This window comes from Schistocerca cancellata, chromosome 4 (genome assembly GCF_023864275.1).
Source record: "Schistocerca cancellata isolate TAMUIC-IGC-003103 chromosome 4, iqSchCanc2.1, whole genome shotgun sequence".
In the NCBI taxonomy this organism is placed as follows: domain Eukaryota; kingdom Metazoa; phylum Arthropoda; class Insecta; order Orthoptera; family Acrididae; genus Schistocerca; species Schistocerca cancellata.
This window is the reverse complement of record NC_064629.1, coordinates 199,686,345-199,708,415: the sequence shown is the minus strand read 5'-3', so window position 1 is coordinate 199,708,415 and position 22,071 is coordinate 199,686,345.

Genomic DNA, 22,071 nt, shown 5'->3' with positions numbered 1-22,071 from the left:
AAGGAGCAAAATATCTTTATAAAAGTAGCGAAAGCTGTCCTATAGATTAATACAATCGAACAAAGTCACCCCTCAAAAAAAGGTGAACTTATATCTACATAACACCAAATATTATAGTATATAATTATATTAAACTAATAATACAGTATCAGAACCTAATAAAAACGCAAGTGTTAGGAAAAAATTCGGAAGTATCGAGTCGTGAACCACTGCATCTTCGTTGATCCATTATGGATCGTGGGACGACGGCTGGCATGAACTTCTTGATGCAATAATTTACCAACAGCCGTATGATTTGTAGAAGTTTATTTTATTTTATGAACTTATATGTGCTACCAGTTTCGGCATTACATTGATGCCATCTTCAGGCCCCACTCGTCATAGTCGTAAAATCGCTATACACGGATCCGTGAATAAATCGTCCTGCAACAGGTCTTGGTGGCCAGGCGACACAGACAGATAGGCTTGAAATGAATGCCAATGTGGCGCCTCACAACTCTATACTGAAGGGAGACGGCGAGCGTGTGACGTAGGTGGCGTTGTGCCATCTCATTGGTCAACGCTCAGACGCACGCTCAGAATATCTGACATGCTACATATTGCTCTGCACGTTCGAAAAGACTCCCGAACGTGTTATTCCACGCTGTGATGTCAGAAACTCGGCACGCTCAACGCTCAACGTTCGGTTGCACGGTCCGTGTGCCGACGGCTTTAGGTAGTCTAGAGAGGGTCGTGGATATAAGTTACACCACACTCTGTAGGTGGCTACTCCCACTCCAGATAAGAAGTAGTGCAGACGACGGTTACCTGTTATGTTGAATCCCTGGAGGTGTTGCTGCAGTTGAGCCATCTATTCCCTCCATGATTCAGCGGTGGCGTCAAACGGGCGAAATTGCGACACTGGCTGCTGTGGCGGCGGAGGCGAAGCAGTAGCAGGCGGCGGTTGTTGTTGTGGCGGAACGAGAACTTGTTGTTGTAGCAAGGACCCCAGTGCCTGCAGTAAGGCATTTGTCTGCTGCGTCTCTATATGAACAAGATCTGCTAGCGTAGTCTGCTCGTCGTTTGGTGAAGCCATTTTCACAAATGAGGAAGCAAAGGAAAATGTAGATGCAGTCAGGCATTCACACCAGGCAAGGGAAAAGGAGGCACCGCGATGGGGGGAATATACACGAACAGAGAAATACACTGCAGCCCCCGAAAAGACAAAATTCATGTAAATCACAAAGAATGTTCCATAGTTTCTGTAACAGTTCCCACTGAACTGAAGCGTCTTCTCAATCCCATCACCGTTGCCAATTATGTAAAGGTCGATAGCAGCACGTCATGGCCTCACACAAATGCAGGATGCTTTTTGGTCGGTACCCTTGGGATTTGCAGTGGGATGATAGAGGCTAGCACGAGTGCGGTGGTTGCAGGAATCTGGAGTATTCTATAATAATTAGTACTGGAATACTTTAGTAAATAACTTTTACTTAACTTTGTTCTGCTACTGCACTCCAGGAGCAGGCCGGTGTGACCGAGCGGTTCTAGGCGCTTCAGTCTGGAACGGCGCGACCGCTTCGGTCGTAGGTTCGAATCCTGCCTCGGGCATGGATGTGTGTGATGTCCTTATGTTAGTTAGGTTCAAGTAGTTCTAAGTTCTAGGGGACTAATGACCTCAGACGTTAAGTACCATAGTGCTCAGAGCCATTTGAACCACTTTTGCACTCCAGGAACATAACTGATAACAACTATCTTCCTTGAATACAAATGACTCATTAACAAACATTAACTGGATTATACAACAAGCAATATAACACAATTCGGGTATTACGTGTGTAATACGTACGTGAACTAGAGGCTGCGAACCTAGTGAGCTGAAGGCTATTCTAATCTGACTTCGCTCACGGGCTGTCGCTGACTCAACCGGTGCGATCTGCAAGTCTCTCCGTCCGTGCCATACGGCGGCGCTGCAAGCGCCAGCGAGTACAGAGAGGTTGCAGTGCTGGACCACACTTATCGCAACCTCTATCGTGGTGTCTAACGTTGATACCACACTAACAATTATCTACCTGCTCTTTCCACAATAAATAATCTCCCAGAATTCCTGACTGATTTATTATCTTTAGTAACCAAAGTCGCTATGATGACATCACGGTCACTAATGCCTGTCTCTACAGTGACGCCGTTGGTGAGGTCACGCCTGTTTGTTGCTACAAGGTCTAGAAAATTTGCATTGGGCGTGGGCTGCGGAACTAGCTGCTCAAGACAGTTATCAAAAAATGTGTTTAAAATAACTTCAAGACTTTGTCTGTATTCCCTTCAATGTTTCCATAAACGTCCCAGTCTATACTCGGTTGGGTTAAAGTCGCCTACAATTAATATTGCATGATCTGTGGATTTCCGCACTCCTGACCGTAGACCTTTACAATAACTCTAAAACCGTCACAGCGGAATCGGGTGGCAGGCAAACATCCTACAAGAAACTTGATTTCACCTAGACCTGTTATACGCGACCAAATAACTACACTGTCACACTGAAATTCGCTTTCTTATTGCATCTCCTCTGTCTTTTTCGATATACGTTCCATGAAGTGCTAAATATTTCAGAGCTTTCTACTTAGGGTTTCAGCCAACTCTAAATCCCGAGAATAATTTGAGTGCGAGAAGTTTCCTGGAGAACAATAAATTCGGGAACTTCGTTATGACTACTTCGACAATTTACTGATAACATTTTGACAAACGAAATGTCTGATTTCGCCTCAACCCTTCCGCCTAGCCTAAAAAAATCCCACGTGCACTCCACAAGTACTCTGCTAGCCGACCAGCTGCTTCTCTCGTGTAGCGCACTCACGGCCCATCAAGGTGAGTCCTACAACTCCGCACCCAATGACGCATATCCAGACATCTGTAGCCAAGACCGTCAGTAGACGAAGCCTCTGCTTGAGACCCTCCACTCAGCTCCAAACCTAACGACCCCCATCGACCTTGGGAATGTTGCAACAAATTACAAGCTCCCTACAATAATGCAGTATATTACCTCATTAAACATTTTGAAAAAAAAATGTGTGGAGCAAGACTGGCTGGCAGTCATAGAGACCTGAGGTGTCATATACGAGGGTTGGAACTTAAATAGTGGCAACTGTTTATTATCAGCCGATACAAGAGAGTTATATGTTTGTACCTGTTACTGTCCTTCAAAGTAGTCATAGCGTTGTGTACAACCCGTTGCCAGCAATGTGGAAGGCGTAGTATACCGCTAGCAGAGCCTGTTCTCTTGATGGTGTGAATGGAGCGGTCTACTGCCTGTCGAATCTCTGGAACAGTTCTGAAGCGAATGCCACGAAGTGGTTCCTTCACCTTTGGAGGCAAATGAAAGTCACAAGGACATAAGTCTGGGAAGTATAGTGGATGATATAGTACTTCACAGTCCCATCGACCGAACAGTGCAGCGACAGCAGGAGGTACAAGGCTCGTTTTGTCTGTAGTTCACATGTGCCTAGATGATCAATACCGCGGTTCGATCGCGTCCGCATTGTTACTTCGTGCCAGGAAGGGCTCTCAACAAGAGAAGTGTCCAAGCGTCTCGGAGTGAACCAAAGCGATGTTGTTCAGACATGGAGGAGATATAGAGGGACAGGAACTGTCGATGACGTATCTCGCTCAGGCTGCCCAAGGGCTGCTGCTGCAGTGGATGATCGCTACCTAAGGATTATGGTTCGGAGGAACCATAACAGCAACGTCACCACGTTGAATAATGCTTTTTGTGCAGACACAGTACGTCGTGTTACCACTCAAACTGTGCGCAATAGGCTGCATGATGCGCAACTTCACTCTCGACATCCATGGCGAGGTCTAATTTGCAACCACAACACCATGCAGCGCGGTACAGATGGGCCCAACAACATGCCGAATGGACCGCTCAGGATTGGCATCACGTTCTCATCACCGATGAGTGTCGCATATGCCTTCCACTAGACAATCGTCGGGGACGTGTTTGGAGGCAACCTGGTCAGGCTGAACGCCTTAGACACACTGTCCTGCGAGTGCAGCACGGTGGAGGTTCCGTGCAGTTTTGGGGTGGCATTATGAGAGGTCAACGTACGCCGCTGGTGGTCATGGAAGGCGCCGTAACAGCTTTACGATACGTGAATGCCATCCTCCGACCGACAGTGCAACCATATCGGCAGCATATTGGCGAGGCATTCGTCTTCATGGACTGCAGTTCGCGCCCCCATCGTACACCCCTTGTTACTGCCTTCCTTCAGGATAATGACATTGCTCGACTAGAGTGGCCAGCATGTTCTCCAGACATGAAACCTATCGAACATGCCTGGGATAGATTGAAAAGGGCTGTTTATGGACGACGTGACTCACCAACCACTCCGAGGGATCTACGCCGAATCGCTGGTGGGGAGTGGAACAATCTGTACTTACATGGCCTTGGTGAACTTGTTGATAGTATGCCACGGCGAATACAGGTATGCATCAATGCAAGACGACGTGCTACTGGGTATTAGAGGTACTGTTGTGTACAGCAGTCTGGACCACCACCTGTACAGGTTCCGAAACTCTAGGAACCGAGGTGATGCAAAACTTTTTTTGATATGTGTATACAGACAAACCTAACGCTGGCATATTTTAACATGTTCTGGAAACATACCTCATTAATTATATACAAGACATCTGGCTGAGAACATTATACCTTATGAGGCTAAAAATTACTGATGCCTTATAGGAGATACTGTTATCTTCATAAAAACTTCTGTTTGTCAAAATAATAATGGCTATGCTTATTTAGGATGCAGATGGGTGAGAAATTTTCATTTCATCAAATTTTCTGTATACTGCTACTTCAGACTACTCTTTTGATTTCACTTCTGAATATCTTGAACCAGTTATCTCACCTTCATTTAAAAATCAATTATTAAAATTTCCTGCTGCAAATGAACTGTATTTTACTTAGCCCTTGTTATATTTAATATTTGTTATCTTCTAAGTCTTTCTCCGGTTGAGATGCTGCTGTTCTTGGCTGTAGGGAAGCTCTTGTGAGGCCATCCGTTGTGTAAAAGTTTCCTGGGGCGACAGACAGGTTTCCACTGGTCCTAACCATGCTCCATTGCTTCGTGACAGCAGATGCACCAGGTGACACCACTAGATTGATGGAGGGTGGTACATGACACTGGACCAGAAAAATAACTGTCTCACCTTCCTCCTGAAGCTACGGGGCAGGTGGGCTGATCACTCCACCTATTTTCTTCACGGAGAAAAACATCGTCCATTTAATGTGCTCTTTGAGGCTAACGCCTATGGTACACAAAATGGAACGTATCACGTATTACACCCTACAAATGTACTCACTTCCTACCTTCTCAGGTTTTCAGGAAAATGTTTTCAATGGCATAAAAATCACTAGCGCTAATCAACTTGAACCACAGTACTGGTACTTTTCCTTACGTTATTTCTCTTTTCCTACGCAGTCTATACACTTAGAGGTCGAATGACGACTGATTGACCAAAAACAGAGTTACGAATCAAGAAAAACAGAAAGAGGCTTCTTTCTGTCTCCTCCTAATCGGAATGTGGCTCTGTACAATCACTTCGGGCACTATATAGCGCGGTATTGTTTTTAATAGTCGAAAAAATTGGTTCAAATGGCTCTGAGCACTATGGGACTCAACTGCTGTGGTCATCAGTCCCCTAGAACTTAGAACTACTTAAACCTAACTAACCTAAGGACATCACACACACCCATGCCCGAGGCAGGATTCGAACCTGCGACCGTAGCAGCAGCGCGGCTCCGGACTGGAGCGCGTAGAACCGCACGGCCACCGCGGCCGGCTTTTAATAGTCAGTACGTTTGCCTGCACAAAGGCGACTCAGCACTAGTTGAGGAAATGCATTTCGTTTGGATTGTTTAGTCTGTGCTGGCTACAGTTTTCACATTAACAGTAGTTTAGAAACTAAACTCATCTCAGGGGAGACCCTCACTGTGAGAATAGCCACTTGTGATAACTGAATAGTTTCTATCTTCACATATCGCAAATGGTGTAAAAATAAGAGGGCGTGCTGAAAAATAATGCCTCCAAACTTTTTATTTGAAAGATCTTAAACTTTTTAAAATATAACAAACATTATTAACATTCTACATCTTTATTCTTCATGTCTAAACTTTTATTTCTGAACACAGTCACCCTGGCGACGATCACATCTCTCCCAACGAGAGACAAGTTTGTTGATACTCTCACTGAAGAATGTCAGACATTTTGGACGGAGCCCCAGCCTCACTTTTGCTTGCGCCGCTGTATCACTATTAAAATGACGGCCTCGAAGGTGTTCCTTAAGTTTTGAAAACAGATAAAAATCGGAAGGGGTGAAGTCAGGGATGTATGGAGGATGGTCGATGACAGTGAACCCAAGGCGTCGGATTGTTGCAGATGTCGCAGCGCTCGTGTGTGATCTGACATTATCGAGCTGAAAGACAGGTTTCTGCATGTGTGGACAAACCCTTAGCATCCTAAACTCAATTACAGCATGTTACTTCCCACAAGCCGACATATACTGATGTCCAAAATTAAAGCAGTTAACAGAAATTTTACAACATTGCGTTTATTTTGTACAAATCAGTATAAACTGCTGATAGTAAAGTAGAAACAATATAGAATACGGAACGTAGTCAGCTGCAGCATGCATAACGGTAGACAAAAATATTCTTCTGTTTTTTTTTCAACTTAACGGATTTGCACGAACACTCTGACAAGTGGTTAATGTGCTCGGTATGGGGTGTGTCCGCCTCTGGCACCAATACACAGGTCTGACAACAACGGAACGTGCTGTGAATGATGCCAACAATCTCATGTTGAGACAATAAAATGAAGTCTGAGCCCATAGCACCTCCCAAAAACTGTGCATGAGATTCCAAGATCTCAGGGAACCTGAGAGCAGTTAAATCTTGCTTATTCACCCGTGGAATTTTATAAGGAGTTGTTCGAGTGGTCAACATAATCCCTGCCCAAACCATTATGGGTCCTTCTCGATATCGGTCTCTTTCCACAATTGTTGGGTTCCGAAATCGTGTTCCAAGTGCCCTTCAGATGCGAATCAGTCGAGAATCACTCTTCAGACTAAATCTGGACTCATCTGTGAAAATATCATTGGTCCATCGTTCGACCGTCCAGGTGATATGTTGACGTCCTCACTCTTAGATCAGTAACTGAGAAAATACATTTTGCCTACTTCTCCTCCAAAATACACTCTCCTACACACGCAATAAATCAAACTGTAAAAGCAGTGGAATTTCTTTTCCATTTTTGAAAAGTATATTTAAAAATTTCTGCCTCAATGCAGATCAAATCAACATCTCTCGAAAATTACTTGCGATGAACTAACTTTTGCTGTAAATAGTTTTGTGATGCGCTTTATAATCACCTTTTATGTAAACGTTTTCCAGTCCTGTGAACAGAGCGAGAGATAGGCACTGGAGTCACATTCTGGAGGACGGCGATTCAAAAACGTGTCCGGCCGGTTTGAGGTGGTTTTCCTAATTCGCTGAACGCTAAGGACAAGGCCGATCTCGTTTCCCAGTCACCCTCCGATATACAGCCTGAGCCGTATCTCTAGTGGCCTTCTTGTCTATAGGACGTAAAAATCATAACTTTCCTATCCTTGCACGTACAGTTTGCAGTCTAACGCTCTAACGCTCGTAGCAGGCACACAAAAAGTGGACCTGTCTCTTAAAAAGCCATAGACAGGGTTTTCGCCTGATAATTATGCGTTGCTCAGAATTTTGATAAAAAGATCACAAAGGTCATCATTTTGAACAGCTGCCTGTAAAGCTGGTAATTAATTTAATTAATTTAAATAATGAATGTATTACGACTTCGGTTCTTTACTATAACCCATAAATGAGCGGTTAAAAGATACTTTTCAGTTCAGCACAACACTTACAAATTACTCGCTGATAAGGCAGCAAAACATCCAGCCAATATCACTGAAAAAACGCTCCTAGATCATAGGTAGACATCCTTAAATACATCTTCTGTCGTTATGTCAGCTGCTAATAGTGATTTAGATTACCTTTATCAGAAAAGGTTCGCCTCTGACACAAAATGACGGTCTTTTAAACTTTAGGTATATTCGTCTCAATTTATTTATATTACTCTACATTTACAGTCTGTGGGCCAGTATAAAGTGACTGACAGACGATACTCCCCATTGTCCCCAATACTGAGATTTCTTCTCGTTAAATTTTCGGGTGGAGCATGGTAAAAATCATTGTCTGTGTGGGTTTGTGCATATAAGGGGCTGAAGAATGTCAGCAATTTCCACAATGAAAACTGACACTTGGAAATTTTAGGTAGGTTTTTATGATACATAGACTATATCATCATCCGCTGACTGCAGTCTTTTTTTAGCATCTTTCTTGTCTTCTTCTGTTACTCAAAAAACCTGTGAACATTCTCGATGTCCTTCTTCGCGTTCACTCGATAACTTTTGTTGGTCCTATATTTTATGGATCCCACATATTTGAGTAAGAACTCACTGTGGGCCGTAAATGTGCCTTGACAACGACTAAATTGGTAGAGGAACGGATGTTTCCCAATATTTGGCCAATAATGGAAGCTAGGTATTTTCAATGCATACAACTGAGCATAAGTGTCCATTCAACATCATATATTTACATAATGTTACTTCCAGATTTTTTTTTATGACATTCTATTCTGTACTGAAACGCTTCTAGGTTTCTACATTGGTGTGCAAAATTAAAGCAACAAAACCACTATCTCCCTGTCCTGTGTCTAATTCAGGATAGAATCATACAAACTGTCAAAAGATGTCCGTACGATCGTGTTCTGCACGAAAGATGGCATTTCGGTCAACGGAAAACCACGCCAACGATGACGTCAGGGCACCTATCAAACGGAGTAGTGTTTTTCGGGTAGTGCGACATCCACAATCGCTGTGTACGTAGCTACAGACGGTGCCGTAAGGCATAGAGAAGACACCTACCAGACTCGCTGCGGTGGAGGGCCATAGGAAGAAGGGAAACAGGACAGCCGCAAACTGGTGTGGCCAGATGGCTTAATGTAAAACGTTCTGTTGCTTTTTTTGGATGTGGCGACAGTTTAGAGAGACAAACTCTCCCTCGAAGACCAGGGCGGGAACGACAAAGTGTGACATCCGAAAGAGAGGACCCTTATTTGGCTATAAGGGCACGACCGTACTGTCTTAGTACTGCACGGCAACTGGCCTCGCATCATCCCCTGGACGTGTCGCATCGAGGCAAACGGTGTGCAGAAGGCTTCGACAGAGTAGCCTTCATTGTCGGAGACCTGCTGTATGAGTGCCTTTGACGCGTCTTCACAGAATGAAATGTCTAGAGTGGAGTCGTCAACCTGCTACCTGGACAGTCGAAGAGTGGTTCAGTGTTCTTCTCACAGATGAGTTCCGACTTGGTCTGGAGAATGATTCTCGACGGATTCGCATCTGAAAGGAATGTGGAACACGATTTGGAAACACGAAAGTTGTGGAAAGAGACCGATACCGAGGAGGACGCCTAATGGTGGGGGCAGGGATTATGTTGACCACTCGAACACCTCTTCATGAAACTGTACGGGTGACTCGGAAAGGTTTAACTGCCGTGACGGGGTCTTGGGACCTTATGTACGGTTGCTCCGAGGTGCTGTACGGCCAGACTTCGTATTGATGGAAGATAGTGCTCGACCTCATAGAGAACGAATGGTTGATGTTTTCTTGGAAACGGAAGATACTGCACGCATGGCGTGGCCTGCTAGCCCTCCCGACTTTAATCCCAAAGAACATGTCTGGGAATTTCTCCTAGGCTTGTGAGTAGCTCCGCAAGAAGAATGGATGTTATTGCCTCAATATGTGATTTATGGCGTCATTGACAGCATTTTCCATCGTTGTCAGGCCTGTACTGCTGCCAGAGATGGTCTTGCCCCATAGTGAGAACATTGAGCATTTCTCGCAATGTGTGTAAATCTTAAGTTGGAAAAAACGAAGAACATTTTCTTCTACTGTTATGCAAGTTGCACTTGTTCACATTCTGTATTCTTTATTGTTTCTACTTTGATATCACTTGTTTATACAGTTTTGTGGCAAAATAAACGAATCCCAGCGAAATTTCAGTTTTTTTGCTTCAAATCTGGAATTAGTGTATATCAGCGCCTGAGAAGTGGTGTGCTGTAGTCGAGTTTCGAATTCTGAGAGTTGTTCCACACATGCAGCACCAGTGTATATTACATGAAGTACTCATCGTGACATTTCTCTACACTACTAGGTTGTTACCAATATTTGCAAAAGCACACTGGCATTTTGTCCAGATCTAAGTGAATATTGCTATAATTTGTACTGGATAGTACTTCATGTACAACCGCATCGTCTACAGAAATTCTAGGATCGATTAATATGATTCGTTACGTCATTCACGTTTAAATAAGTACGTAGTAATGATTCTACTACTATTCCCCGTGACAAACCAAGTATTCCCCCAGCGCCTGCAGATGACTTTTCACCCTGGATAAGGAGCAGCGTTCTAGGTGCTCAATATACATCACCATACAGTACTACAGAGATTCTACTTGATATGGATTGCCGGCCGCGGTGGCCGTGCGGTTCTAGGCGCTCCAGTCCGGAGCCGCGCTGCTGCTACGGTCGCAGGTTCGAATCGTGCCTCGGGCATGGGTGTGTGTGCTGTCCTTAGGTTAGTTAGGTTTAAGTAGTTCTAAGTTCTAGGGGAATAATGACCACAGCAGTTGAGTCCCATAGTGCTCAGAGCCATTTGAACCATTTGATATGGATTGTACAAGTGCCTGACAGGATTCCAGAAGTATGTAGTACCAGATGTTTACCCACAGGTCAAGCAGTTCCAACAAATTTCGATGGTGGTTTATAGGTACGCAGTTGGCGCCCGATATGTGTTCCAGTGGGTACAGATTAAGCACATTTCCTGGCCACGACATGAGTTCACTATAATGCCCCTCAAACCATTATAGCACGATTATGACCTTGCGACACGGACAGTATCCTGCTAGAAGACGTAATCGCTTTAGGGGCGAGACTTCGAGCATGAACTGACGTAGGTGGTTCTCAATAATGTTGACATAGTTCACTGCAGTCATGATGTCTTAGATTACCACAACAGATCCCATGGAATCCAAATTCAGTGTGTCTCATAACATAATTCTGCTCTCACCGTCCTGCATCTGCGGTCACGTGCCCGTAACACCACCGGGAGGCATTCACTCGCTTTGGGCCTTGGTCATAACGTTTTAGCTCATCAGTGTATAATGGTCTCCTAGACATTACAAAAGACAGAAAATGGTTCTTAATAGGGGGTGCGATCACCACGAGGAACAGTACACGCTCTGCAATATGCTTTAATGCTGGCTAGCGTTCTCGCTTCCCACGCCCGAGTTCCCGGGTTCCATTCCCGGCGGGGTGAGGGATTTTCTCTGCCGCGTGATAACTGGGTGTTGTGTGATGTCCTTAGGTTAGTTAGGTTTAAGTAGTTCTAAGTTCTAGGGGACTGATGACCATAGATGTTAAGTCCCATAGTGCTCAGAGCCATTTGAACCATTTAATGCTGGCCACAACGTTGGTGACGAGTTTTTATGGTGGGGCATTCCATTCCTCATCACAGTTGACAATTGCTGGATGGTCGTCAGTGCTTATGGACGTGCTGCAGTATGTATCCCACACGTTCTCGATGGGACTTAAGTCGGGGGAAGGGGCAGACCTGTCCATTCGCCCAACATCCTCTCATTTCTAGAGCTCCTCTACCTGTGCAGTCCTATACATAGTCATCTTTGAAATGGTGTCAGGGCAGAATGCACTCCTGAAAAGACGCACGCAGGGGAAGGACTTTCGTCCCAATAACGTTGACCGATGATTGTATCGTGTTGAGATTTCTGGATCAGTACTGCGAGGCAACATTATGCCTCCCCACACCATAACACTTGGAACAACAAAAGGATGATGTTCGACAGTGTTCCTGTGTGCATTAAGCGTTCTCACCTCTCGCCTTATGAGGGTATGTGTACACAATGGAAGGCTAAAAGATAGAAGGAATATATAGGACTGTAGAAGAGAAACGCACTTGAGGACAATATTATGACGGCCGGAGTGGCCGTGCGGTTCTAGGCGCTGCAGTCTGGAGACCGAGCAACCGCTACGGTCGCAGGTTCGAATCCTGCCTCGGGCATGAATGTGTGTGATGCCCTTAGGTTAGTTAGGTTTAATTAGTTCTAAGTTATAGGCGACTGATGACCTCAGAAGTTAAGTCGAAGTAGATGAAGACATAGGCGTTGCGATACTGTAAAAAGAATTTGGCAGAGCATTGAAATACTTCATCCGAAATCGTTGGGAAAGCCAGTCATCACAAAACTATTCCATCAGGCATGCAATAATTATGAGACATCCAAACTACCCTCTTACTCCAAGAAGGCAGACTCTGACAACAGTGAACATTACCTAACTATCAGTTTAATAAGCCAAATACTGATGCGAACTGTTTGCAATGGAATTGAAAAATTTAGTTTCCAGATAAAGTAGAAAAAACACGAGACTGTACTGATCTTACAAGTTATCTTAGATGACAGACTGAAGAAGGCAAACTTAATTTTATAATTTTTGTAGATTTAATGGAAACGGTTGACAATGTTTAATGGTATATTTCCTTTGAAATTTGAAACTATAAAGTTATCACGCATGAAGAACAAGAAGCGAAAATATGTCTACAACTTGAACAGAGGCCGAACTACTGTTCTAAAAGTCGATGGACGTGAAAGAAGCATTAGTTGGGAAGGTAGTGAGGCAGGTTTGTAGGCTACCCTTAACTTAAATATAAACGTAGTCTTCTGCTGCCATTGTTACATTTTTCTGGAAAAATTTTATTGAATAACCCTGATATTCAGTCTATACAATGCGCAAGCTGTGGAGTAAACCTAAGGCATATACCATCTTGAAAATAAGTTATAAAATGAACAGAAACTGAAGTAAAACAAGAGCAATGGAACGTAGTTGAAGTCAATCAGGTGATACTGAGAGTTAGGTTGGCACAGGAGACACCAATAGGAGTAGATGAGTTTTGTTATTTGAACAGCAAAATGATTGACAACGACCATAATAGAAAGGATACACAAGTCAGATAGGCAATAGCAAGGAAATTTATTTATTATTTATTATTTATTTGTTTGTTTGTTTGTTTCATTGACAGTACAGAGTAACCCACCGCCTTGAAACGTAAGGTGGGTCGAATGCTTCTGAATCTAATAGCAAAGACTTCTCATTGTTACAGTCTTATTGGTATACAGTTGTTAATGCTTTTTTTAATAATATAAAGAACATAATATATAAAGATTTCTCTGAGGTTACAGCGAATTGAATGCTTAACAATTGTTAAAATGGTTCCATATAATTTGTTACTACCTAGTTGATGAGAATATAATTCATATAATGCAAATGTTAAAGAAAAAGAAAAAAAGAAAATGTAACACAATGAGCGTGGTGAAAATAATTTGTAGTATGTAGAGGGAATTGAAATGCTGTATGTGGCTATGTAATACTGTCTAAGTAGCATACCCATCTGAAATGGTTTGTGCTAATGTATTCGCACTCATTATGTTTACACATTTATACAGATTAAATGCTGATTGAGCACTTCATACATGGAATACATGAATTTTAGCTTTACATGGGAAATACACTTATGTTTGTAACTAGTTCGTAGAAATAGAATATAGTTCATTGCTACTTGAATGTATTATTCCTTAAATAAATTAATACATTTCTGATATATAAAATTCATTGATTATAGTTTTGAATACATGAGAGAATATACTTCTGTCTGGACACAATAAGACGAGCAATACATTATTGCTTGTGTGCAGTAGACTTTAAACACTATGCAGGATGTCATTGGGGAGGAGGAACCTCGGAATAAAAGTTCTTCGAGCCTTATCCTCCCAAGGGACATTACCTTATTACTACAGTCTTATTATGTGGTGCCGGTGTTTATTTGTTTTATGACTTGTGTTGTTTGTGACTGTGTTGTGGCATGCAGTGCCAAGCATTGTTGGTTTTGGTCCCTTACATTTTGATCCCTTCTGAGTCATGTTCACTTAGTGTTCCTTCCTCGGTTTCGAAATCTGTGGTCGTGTTTGTGTCCTCCCCTGTGGTTTGTTGTGTTGTTTGTGCTTGTCTACGCCTCCTTCCATATAGATTGTGGCGCTTGTATTCTTCTTGCGGAGTATTCAATACAATACCGGCTACGCTATTTATTGTGTACCAGTCATCGGGATTACGTATTATTCTGGCGATGTCATTGTCGTTCTGTGTAGTTCTCACTTGTGCTAGCGTGTTGCCCAGCAGTGTGACATGTTCTGGTGTCACAGTTTCTCCGCATACGCATACTTCATCGTTAGTTAGTGCCATACGGTTTAAATGTACCGGATACGGCCAGTGGCCTGTCAGGAAATGGACCATCCCCGGCTTCGGTCGACTTGTTTCAGTTGTAGTCTTTCGTGCATATCAGGAAAGAAAGAGTGTACTCTGCGACCCTTGTCGGATGTATCCCACGCTCTCTGCCATATTTGAATCCGCCATTGCTTCATTTGTGTTTTGTTCATAATGTTGGTTTCCGTAATTTCGATGACTATATCGATCCTGTCCCTCTTAAGCCAGTAAAAATGGTTCAAATGGCTCTGAGCACTATGGGACTCAACATCTTAGGTCATAAGTCCCCTAGAACTTAGAACTACTTAAACCTAACTAACCTAAGGACATCACACAAACCCATGCCCGAGGCAGGATTCGAACCTGCGACCGTAGCAGTCCCGCGGTTCCGGACTGCAGCGCTAGAACCGCTAGACCACCGCGGCCGGCCTAAGCCAGTAAAGTGCAGCTCTATAACGAATTGTTATGTCTATAGGGCAGGTCCCCATCACAACGCAAAGCGCCTCTAGTGACGTGGTGTTGAACGTTCCGCTCATTCTCAGGACTGCACTACGTTGACCTCGTCTTGCAATTGTCTTGTTAGTCTGTAAGTTCAGTTTGTGAGCCCAAGCACTTGCGGCAAAGCATGCGATGGATTCAAATATCGCAGTGTGGTAGGTCCTTATCGTCTTAATAGGTAATTTGTACTGAGTTGTGTTTAGTCTTGCTAGTTTGTGCATAATTTTGGAGGCTTTGTCAATTGTCAATTTTATATGATGGTTGAAAGTCTTTTTTTCGTCTAGATGCAGTCCAACATAACGTGTGGCTTGCTTCCTCTGTATGCTTGTATTGTCTAATTTTAGAATTGGATTCTTCTATAGTGTCCCTCTGAGCAGTAAATATACACTTTTGTTGCTTTTCTGAAGCAGTTGCGTGCCTTTTGTCTCTAGTGCTGCTCTGAAGTTGTCTGACACCACTACGAGCAGGTCATCTGCGTAAACCACCACACCTCTTACCCTGTCCAGGGTGTTAAGCAAGGGCTCGATTGCGATATCGCAGAATATTGGTCCGCGGATCGAGCCCTGTGGACATCCCTTTGTTATTCTCTTGACAACCTTCCGTGTACTAGCCCTCCACTCCGCCACTCTGCCTCTGCAGTAGTCGAGGAGGCTATTGTAGAGGGAAGCTGATAGCCTCATTGCCTCATTTCCCTTACCCTGGCGAAGAGGGACGGCCACCACAAGTTGTCAAAAGCCCCGGCTATGTCGATTAGAATGGCGGCCGCGTATTTGTCGCTGACGCTATTTGTAACTGTCAGTGCTTGGTTGACGGCGTCTTCTATTGATCTACCTTCCCTGAAGCCGAATTGATGGGGCATTAGGCAGAGGAGGTGTCTGTGCGATTGTAAACGGTCACACTGAAGCCTTTCCTGTACCTTGCCGAGAGTGTTTAAGAGATAGATCGGTCGGTACGTTTTGGTGTCTGTTGGTAAGGAAAGCAGTTCTGAAAACGACATTTGTGTTGATATGAAATAAAAATTTAAAGCACAGGAGGGCAACTGATTGGTTTCAGTCCGACGCGCGGAAGAAATTCCCAAAACCATTCCTATCGATAATCAACTGGGGTTGCCAATTTAACTGTTATACATTGTTTTACTTCCCTTTCTAGTATTAACATTAGTAAATAATTCTTGTCCACTGTGGACGTATTATAGTACAGAAACAATCGAAACTGAAAATAATTTATAACGAATTAGCTGCTACCACTTACTTCTATAGGCATTCATTTTTCCATTTGACGGCATCTGGTATCCCATCTAGAGGTGTTTACTTTTATTTAAGTGCCATGGACATTGTTCCTTAATAACGACGTTGCAGAAATTTGCAACGTAAGTTTTTAATACAGCTGTTGTAAAACGTCGGAAGTACTCGTAAAGATACAATATTCACAACGCGTCAATAAATGTTAACATCTGAAAATGGGGTGAACATAAAATTGTCTGCCATTCATGTCGGTGTATTACTCCATAAACAGTCACGAACTGACAGTGAGTTAGGAGCACTACTGTCGCATTTTTTGACGAGGCGGCCCGCGAGGTTGAGTAAGGACATGAATCAGACCCGCGGGTCACGAAAGGTTGCCTATGCCTGCGTTTAATGTTACGAAAACTTTTCAGGAAGTATTTGTCTGGAGTTTAGTCTTGTAGCCGGACGGTGTGGCCGAGCGGTTCCAGGCGCTTCAGTCTGGAACCGCCCGACCGCTATGGTCGCAGGTTCGAACCCTGCCTCGGGCACGGATGTGTGTTCTAGGGGACTGATGACCTCAGAAGTTAAGTCCCATAGTGCTGAGAGCCATTTGAACCATTTTTGTAGTCTTGTACGGAAGTGAAACGTCAACGATAAACAGTCCAGACATGAACAGAACAGAAGCTACTGAAATGTTATGTTACAGGAGAAAGAAAGAAAGAAAGAAAGAAAGGACAGAGGATTGGGTTTAACGTCCCGTCGACATTGAGCTAAATAGAGACGAAGCACAAGTTCGGATTGTGTCAATGATGGGGAAGGAAATAGGCCGTGCCCTTTAGAAGGAACCAACCCGGCATTTGCCTCGAGCCATTTTGAGAAATGACGGAAAACCTAAATCTGGATAGCCAGACGAGGATTTGGATCGTCGTACTCCCGAATACAACTCCATTGTTCTAACCACTGCACCACTTCGCACGGCTTACAGGAGAATGCTGAAGACAGAGAGGTAGATATAACAAATGAGGAGACACAAAATCGAATGGGGGAGGGGCGAAGAAATTTCTGGTACAAACTTATTAAACGAAGGGATTTATTAACAGGACACACCCTGATGCATTAAGGAATTCGTATGTTAGCTGAGGGAATACGTGGGGATACGAATTGTACAAAGAAACCAAGGCTTGCCTACAGTAAGAGGGTTCAAATGGAAGTGGGATGCAGTAATTATGCAGAGATGGAAGGACATGCACAGGACAGACTAGCATGGAAAGTTGCGACAAACAGTTTTCGTGGTCGCTACAGCACAACACTGACGTTATTATGTTAAGTGATCGTACAGGTACACTATAAAAAATTATCTCATCGCAACTCTGTAAAGATTAATCTGTGGACGAACAGCCCATAAGTACCTAACATGCAGAGTACAGTGGTAGGTGACCACTTACTGAATCTGCAACAGACACAATGGCAGAGATATTGAGTGTAGTGGGTTGAAGGTGTGTGTGTTTTCTGTTTGGCACTCAGAAGGCGAGTTGTAGAGACTCAGGTCATCAAGTTGTCTGCTTGATGGTTTTGTGATTGTTGCGTCACTGCCCCTACAGCTGAAAGTGAGTAGGTGCTCTGTCATACCGTAAATTTATTGGATGACGTTATGAGAACAGAGCGGTATCAAATTAGATGGATGGTTCCAGAATGAAATTTTCACTCTGCAGCGGAGTGTGCGTTGATATAAAACTTCCTGGCAAATTAAAATTGTGTGGTGGACCGAAAATCGAACTCCTGACCATTGCCTTTCATGGGCAAGTCTTCTACCGGGCAAGCTACCCAACCACCTGTCCTCACAAATTTACTTCCACCATTACCTCGAAACCTCGCAGTAAAATTGTGAGGACTGCTTGTGAACCGTGTTTGGGTAGCTCAGTTGCTAGAACGTTTGCCCGCGATCCGGTACACAGTTTTAATCTGCCAGGATGTTTATCAGCGCACACTCTGCTGCAGAGTGAAAATTTCTTTCTGGAAACGTTGTCCAAGTTTTGTCTAGGCCATGTCTCCACAATTTCTTTTCTTCGGGAGTGCTAGACCCGCAAGTTTCGCAGGAAAGTTTCTGCAAAGTTTGGTAGGTAGGAGGTGAAGTACTGGTGGAAGTAAAATTGAGGACGGGTCGTGAATCATCCTAGATTGATAGATCCCTTAATTGTTCCACGATGTGTTCAGTGTCCCGATCATAAGACTATATGTGGCCTAACAAACGTCTGAACTCGTTTGTAAGGAATGTCGCTAGCACATGTTTAGGTAGATTAACACCATTAAATACGTGACCTAATGCGCACTTCGCAAATTGTCGGTGGTGCCGCAACTTGAAGCATTATCCTTCTTTCTGTGTCACATTATATTCTTTACTGCTTTATTAGAACCAGTGGCTAATTTTCTTGGCAGTAGAGTGACTCATCAGTTCCTTACAAGTAGACTCACTGATGTGGTCCCTCATCATGATGTGACAGTCAGCTGTGTTCGTGTCATAATAAGAGACATATGACTCTTCTCATCTTGTAACTCACAATGGCAGGATTGTTCCTCAGATTTAACATAGTGTTTCATTCTTCATAGAACATATTAACTTCCAGCAGCTTAATACGTGCTTAAAATCATGGCCGTCACTTGCCTCATATTCTACGCTGCTTCCCAGGGTAAGTCTCGAAAAAGAATCTTATTGAAAGGATACTGGCCGCGAAAGCCAAAGGTTACTTACATCTGGACGACATTGTGGTCAGAACTGAGAACAGTCACTACAAGGTTGGATGCGAACTGAATGTTATAAATAACAATTTCGCTGGAAAAAAACGGCATGGGAAGGAACCTCCAGACGGCGTTTGTCCACCAATGAAAGCTACCTCAAGTCCTTCTGGAACAGCTATAACCTAGTGTGGAGACTTACTGTGCGTTTCATTTTGTTATATCTCACCTGTGGAGAAACACCTGACATGAGCCGTGTCCCCCACGGCCCGTAAACTGTATTTCGGTATACTTTTTATCAACATCTCTGACATCTGCCACTCTGTTACCAGAACACTTCTAAGTACACACATTATAGTCTTGCCTCATTTTATAAGTTGAATTTGAAAGACGCCTTAATTCATAGACATGAATACACCACTGGCCATTAAAATTGCTACACTAAGAAGAAATGCAGATAATAAACGGGTATTCATTGGACAAATATATTATACTAGAACTGACATGTATTTCATTTTCACGCAATTTGGGTGCATATATCCTGAGAAATCAGTACCCAGAACAACCACCTCTGGCCGTAATAACGGCCTTTATACGCCTGGGCATTGAGTCAAACAGCTTGGATGGCGTGTACAGGGGCAGCTGCCCATGCAGCTTCAACACAGTTCATCAAGAGTAGTGACTGGCGTATTATGACGAGCCAGTTGCTCGGCCACCATTGACCAAACGTTTTCAATTGGTGAGATATCTGGAGAATGTGCTGCCCAGGGCAGCAGTCTAACATTTTCTGCATCCAGAAAGGCCCGTACAGGACCTCAACATGCGGTCGCGCATTATCCTGCTGAAATGTAGGGTTTCGCAGGGATCGAATGTAGGGTAGACCCACGGGTATTAACACATCTGAACTGTAAACGTCCACTATTCCAAGTGCCGTCAATGCGAACAAGAAGTGACCTAGACGTGTAACCAATGGCACCCCATACCATCACGCCGGGTGATACGCCAGTATGGCGATGACGAATACACGCTTCCAATGTGCGGTCCAATGTCGGCAAACACGGATGCGACCATCATGATGCTGTAAACAGAACCTGGATTCATCAAAAACAAAACAAAAAAAAAAAGACGTTTTGCCATTCGTGCACCCAGGTTCGTCGTTGAGTACGCCATCGCAGGCGCTCCTGTCTGTGATGCAGCGTCAAGGTAACCGTATCCATGGTCTCTGAGCTGATAGTCCATGCTACTGCAAACGTCGTCGAACTGTTCGTGCAGATGGTTGTCGTCTTGCAAACGTCCCCATCTGTTGACTCAGGGATCGAGACGTTGCTGCACCATCCGTTACAGCCATGCGGATAAGATGCCTGTCATCTCGACTGCTAGTGATACGAAGCCGTTGGGATGCAGCACGGCGTTCCGTATTACCCTCCTGAACCTACCGATTCCATATTCTACTAACAGTCATTGGATCTCGACCAACGCGAACAGCAATGTCGCGATACGATAAACCGCAATCGCGATAGGCTACAATCCGACCTTTATCAAAGTCGGAAACGTTATGATACGCATTTCTCCTCCTTACACGAGGCACCACAACAACGTTTCACCAGCAACGCCGGTCAACTGCAGTTTGTGTATGGGAAATCTGTTGGAAACTTTCCTCATGTCAGCACGTTGTAGGTGTCGCCACCGGCGCCAACCTTGTGTGAATGCTCTGAAAAGCTAATCATTTGCATATCACAGAATCTTCTTCCTGTCCGTTAAATTTCGCGTCTGTAGCTCGTCATCTTCGTGGTGTAGCAATTATAATGGCCAGTAGTGTAAATTTATGCAATGATTTTGCAACTGTTTATCAGCGTTAGCCTCTATATAAGGTTACAAGTAATTTTTATTTTAGTAATGAAATTAACTAAGACCTCACTACTTGCGTAGAAGTGGCGTAGACTAGCTGGAGTTGGATACGACAGATAACTAAAATAGAGATTTTGCAAAAACAGACATAATGTGTAATAGGATAGCAGCAATCAGTGATCTTACAATGTTACTTATAATCCGTCTTGATTGCAAAATATTTATTCATATGACCGGTTTCGGTTCATTTAGAACCATCTTCAGATCTGATATTTCTGTTACAGGAGTAACCCGTCCAAATCCAACAACTTTCACACCATGTGAAATTTGCTGAACCGAAACCGGTCATATGAATAAAAATTTTGCACTCAAGACTGATAAGTAACATTGTATAATACCGATAGTGAAAGAATTATACAACGAATATTACTAAAAATTTAGAACACATGGCATCAATACTACCTCAAAACACAGAATTTTACATTTTTACATAGAAAGACTTGAAAATTGTCAATACTGATTTATCATAAAATTACCAGTTATGCAGCAACCAGTCGTAAAATTACATTTTATTTATTCACTTTTGCAAATCGATAAATATAACATTATTTTGCGACTGGTTGCTGCATATTTGGTAATTTTATGGTTTACGGTCGCTGCACGACTTGGGAACCACATGGAGCTCACAATTCATACTAATTTATCACTGATGATAGTGTCTGGGTTCCATGCGAAATGAAAATAAGAGACTGCGAGCAGTGTTACACATTCCAGATGTAATTTGTGGGATGTAGATCAGAAAATAGAGTGAAGAGTTGGTTTGATGGACTGTACGTCGCTGAAGGAATTTGTACACGAAACTAGGCGTGTGTGATTCAGAGTTATCATTTTACAGGCTGAAATCCTCGTTTATTGCTCAGGTACAAGAACACAGGTAAGTAGCAAGGATGTAATCTCTACAGAACTGAGAAATCAAGACTATGCATGTATAGGCATGGAGTTCTTATGAAATAATTTTTCCTCTTCTTTCAGTTGAAGTTATCTTTACGCGCTATCAATTTCGTAGCTAGACAGCTTCATATCCAAGCACGATGAATCAGTCGAGATTAGCAAATATGCGTGTGTGCTGTCCCATACATTGACAGTAGTATATATATCTGGTCCGAATATGCTGACTTTACTTGAAAAACTATATAGCTGCTATACAGTTCTCAGAGGAATGCGACTGTCTAAAGATCGTTCAATAGCTTTATACTTACATCGTTTTATTGGCAAAGTTGTTATATGAAGACCTGTACTGTATGCCCTGGGT